This window comes from Heterodontus francisci, unplaced genomic scaffold, assembly GCF_036365525.1.
Source record: "Heterodontus francisci isolate sHetFra1 unplaced genomic scaffold, sHetFra1.hap1 HAP1_SCAFFOLD_1289, whole genome shotgun sequence".
Lineage (NCBI taxonomy): Eukaryota > Metazoa > Chordata > Chondrichthyes > Heterodontiformes > Heterodontidae > Heterodontus > Heterodontus francisci.
In genome coordinates, this window is record NW_027142289.1 from 77,501 (window position 1) to 82,500 (window position 5,000).

Consider the following 5,000-nt stretch of genomic DNA (forward strand, 5'->3'; position numbering starts at 1 on the left):
TCCACTGGTTAACCATTTGCCCTTTCGGACTTAGTCTCTGGACATTATTCGACGGATTTTCTGGTTAACCATTTGCCCTTTCGGACTTAGTCTCTGGGCATTATTTTCGACTTTTTGGTTAATGATTTCATACTTTTTACTTACTTTTGCCCTTTTTGGTTAATGATTACTCTGCTTACTGGTTAACCATTTGCCCTTTCGGACTTAGTCTCTGGACATTATTTTCGAGTTTTTGGTTAATGATTTCACACTTTTAACATATTTTTGCGCTTTTTGGTTAATGATTACTCTGCTTACTGGTTAACCATTTGCCCTTTCGGACTTAGTCTCTGGACATTATTTTCGACTTTTTGGTTAATGATTTCACACTTTTTACTTACTTTTGCGATTTTTGGTTAATGATTTCACACTTTTAACATATTTTTGCGCTTTTTGGTTAATGATTACTCTGCTTACTGGTTAACCATTTGCCCTTTCGGACTTAGTCTCTGGAGATTATTTTCGACTTTTTGGTTAATGATTTCACACTTTTAACTTAATTTTGTGCTTTTTGGTTAATGATTTCACACTTTTTACTTACTTTTGCGATTTTTGGTTAATGATTACTCTGCTTACTGGTTAACCATTTGCCCTTTCGGACTTAGTCTCTGGACATTATTTTCGAGTTTTTGGTTAATGATTTCACACTTTTAACATATTTTTGCGCTTTTTGGTTAATGATTACTCTGCTTACTGGTTAACCATTTGCCCTTTCGGACTTAGTCTCTGGACATTATTTTCGAGTTTTTGGTTAATGATTTCACACTTTTTACTTACTTTTGCGCTTTTTGGTTACTGATTTCACACTTTTTACATATTTTTGCGCTTTTTGGTTAATGATTACTCTGCTTACTGGTTAATTATTTGCCCTTTCGGACTTAGTCTCTGCACATTATTTTCGAGTTTTTGGTTAATGATTTCACACTTTTAACATATTTTTGCGCTTTTTGGTTAATGATTACTCTGCTTACTGGTTAACCATTTGCCCTTTCGGACTTAGTCTCTGGAGATTATTTTCGAGTTTTTGGTTAATGATTTCACACTTTTTACTTACTTTTGCGCTTTTTGGTTACTGATTTCACACTTTTTACATATTTTTGCGCTTTTTGGTTAATGATTACTCTGCTTACTGGTTAATTATTTGCCCTTTCGGACTTAGTCTCTGCACATTATTTTCGAGTTTTTGGTTAATGATTTCACACTTTTAACATATTTTTGCGCTTTTTGGTTAATGATTACTCTGCTTACTGGTTAACCATTTGCCCTTTCGGACTTAGTCTCTGGAGATTATTTTCGACTTTTTGGTTAATGATTTCACACTTTTAACTTAATTTTGTGCTTTTTGGTTAATGATTTCACACTTTTTACTTACTTTTGCGATTTTTGGTTAATGATTACTCTGCTTACTGGTTAACCATTTGCCCTTTCGAACTTAGTCTCTGGACATTATTTTCGAGTTTTTGGTTAATGATTTCACACTTTTAACATATTTTTGCGCTTTTTGGTTAATGATTACTCTGCTTACTGGTTAATTATTTGCCCTTTCGGACTTAGTCTCTGCACATTATTTTCGAGTTTTTGGTTAATGATTTCACACTTTTAACATATTTTTGCGCTTTTTGGTTACTGATTTCATACTTTTTACTTACTTTTGCGCCTTTTGGTTAATGATTACTCTGCTTACTGGTTAACCATTTGCCCTTTCGGACTTAGTCTCTGGACATTATTTTCGAGTTTTTGGTTAATGATTTCACACTTTTTACTTACTTTTGCGATTTTTGGTTAATGATTACTCTGCTTACTGGTTAACCATTTGCCCTTTCGGACTTAGTCTCTGGACATTATTTTCGGGTTTTTGGTTAATGATTTCACACTTTTTACTTACTTTTGCGATTTTTGGTTAATGATTACTCTGCTTACTGGTTAACCATTTGCCCTTTCGGACTTAGTCTCTGGACATTGTTTTCGACATTTTGGTTAATGATTTCACACTTTTAACTTAATTTTGTGCTTTTTGGTTAATGATTTCATACTTTTTACTTACTTTTGCGATTTTTGGTTAATGATTTCATACTTTTTACTTACTTTTGCGATTTTTGGTTAATGATTTCATACTTTTTACTTACTTTTGCCCTTTTTGGTTAATGATTTCATACTTTTTACTTACTTTTGCGATTTTTGGTTCATGATTACTCTGCTTACTGGTTAACCATTTGCCCTTTCGGACTTGGTCTCTGGACATTATTTTCGACTTTTTGGTTAATGATTTCACACTTTTAACTTAATTTTGTGCTTTTTGGTTAATGATTTCATACTTTTTACTTACTTTTGCCCTTTTTGGTTAATGATTACTCTGCTTACTGGTTAACCATTTGCCCTTTCGGACTTAGTCTCTGCACATTATTTTCGAGTTTTTGGTTAATGATTTCACACTTTTAACATATTTTTGCGATTTTTGGTTAATGATTACTCTGCTTACTGGTTAACCATTTGCCCTTTCGGACTTAGTCTCTGGAGATTATTTTCGACTTTTTGGTTAATGATTTCACACTTTTAACATATTTTTGCGCTTTTTGGTTACTGATTTCATACTTTTTACTTACTTTTGCGCCTTTTGGTTAATGATTACTCTGCTTACTGGTTAACCATTTGCCCTTTCGGACTTAGTCTCTGGAGATTATTTTCGAGTTTTTGGTTAATGATTTCACACTTTTTACTTACTTTTGCGATTTTTGGTTAATGATTACTCTGCTTACTGGTTAACCATTTGCCCTTTTGGACTTAGTCTCTGGAGATTATTTTCGACTTTTTGGTTAATGATTTCACACTTTTTACTTACTTTTGCGATTTTTGGTTAATGATTTCACACTTTTTACTTACTTTTGCGATTTTTGGTTAATGATTACTCTGCTTACTGGTTAACCATTTGCCCTTTCGGACTTAGTCTCTGGAGATTATTTTCGAGTTTTTGGTTAATGATTTCACACTTTTTACTTACTTTTGCGATTTTTGGTTAATGATTTCACACTTTTTACTTACTTTTGCGATTTTTGGTTAATGATTACTCTGCTTACTGGTTAACCATTTGCCCTTTCGGACTTGGTCTCTGGACATTATTTTCGAGTTTTTGGTTAATGATTTCACACTTTTTACTTACTTTTGCGATTTTTGGTTAATGATTACTCTGCTTACTGGTTAACCATTTGCCCTTTCGGACTTAGTCTCTGGAGATTATTTTCGAGTTTTTGGTTAATGATTTCACACTTTTTACTTACTTTTGCGATTTTTGGTTAATGATTACTCTGCTTACTGGTTAACCATTTGCCCTTTCGGACTTAGTCTCTGCACATTATTTTCGAGTTTTTGGTTAATGATTTCACACTTTTAACATATTTTTGCGCTTTTTGGTTAATGATTACTCTGCTTACTGGTTAACCATTTGCCCTTTTGGACTTAGTCTCTGGACATTATTTTCGAGTTTTTGGTTAATGATTTCACACTTTTTACTTACTTTTGCGATTTTTGGTTAATGATTTCACACTTTTTACTTACTTTTGCGATTTTTGGTTAATGATTACTCTGCTTACTGGTTAACCATTTGCCCTTTCGGACTTAGTCTCTGGAGATTATTTTCGAGTTTTTGGTTAATGATTTCACACTTTTTACTTACTTTTGCGATTTTTGGTTAATGATTTCACACTTTTTACTTACTTTTGCGATTTTTGGTTAATGATGACTCTGCTTACTGGTTAACCATTTGCCCTTTCGGACTTAGTCTCTGCACATTATTTTCGAGTTTTTGGTTAATGATTTCACACTTTTTACTTACTTTTGCGATTTTTGGTTAATGATTTCATACTTTTTACTTACTTTTGCGATTTTTGGTTAATGATTACTCTGCTTACTGGTTAACCATTTGCCCTTTCGGACTTGGTCTCTGGACATTATTTTCGAGTTTTTGGTTAATGATTTCACACTTTTAACATAATTTTGCGCTTTTTGGTTAATGATTACTCTGCTTGCTTGTTACTGATTTCCCCTTTCGGACTTGATCTCTGGCCGTTCTTTTCGACCTTTTTGGATAAGGTTTCCACACTCTGAAATTATTTTGGGCTCACTGATTAGGCGAGATCAAGGGGGCATGCCTGGGCACTTTGGGCTCAGTTTGGGAAGGCGGCGTCCGTGTGCTCCTCCGCCCTTCCCGCACTTGCGGCTAGGTTTGCCAAACTGCGCTGACCCGCAGCCCTGCCTTTTTGCCCACGGCACGGAACGACTCAAGTCTGGCTCCGTTCCAGGCCGTTGCCTCCGGCTGCCCGCCGTCCGGCCGGCCTGGGACGTACCCCGGCTGACGGCGCCGGAGGCCCTCTAGCAGCCACCGGTGCCGCGGGCCAATGGGTCCGGGCGTTCCGGAGCTATCGGTGGGGAAGTGCTCTCCCCTTTTCCTGACGCCGTTCGCCCGAGCAGAGGTGCAGCCTGACGGGACTGCTGTCGCCTTCCGCGGCGCACCGGCCCCTTTCACCTGCCGTCGACCGCGCGGAGCTCGGACCTCCCTCCCCGAAGTTATGGCCCCGGCGCCGGAGGGTGCCCGGGGCCGGGCATTCAGCGGGGTGAGTCTTCACCTTCCCGGTCAGCCTGCGGGGTCGGTGCGCCGGCACTCGACGCCGGAGGGTCCCCTCTTTCCGTAGAGCCCCGCCCGGTGCCGATCGGCCGGCGGATTGCGGAGCGAACCGCGCCTGACCGACGGGCCTCGGAAACCCGTTGCAGTCGACGGGGGGGAACCGGACAGCGGGACGAGGTGCCGATTCCACCCGCAGATTCGATCCCGAAATCCCGCGGGATTCGGCGGTCCGACCCGACAGATTCAAACGTCGCCCGGGCGGCCCCCAGCGGTCGGGCCGGCCTGGTTCCGCCACCGCCCGATGCCCCTCGCCCCCGGCTACCGCCGGCCGCGCAGACCGAGC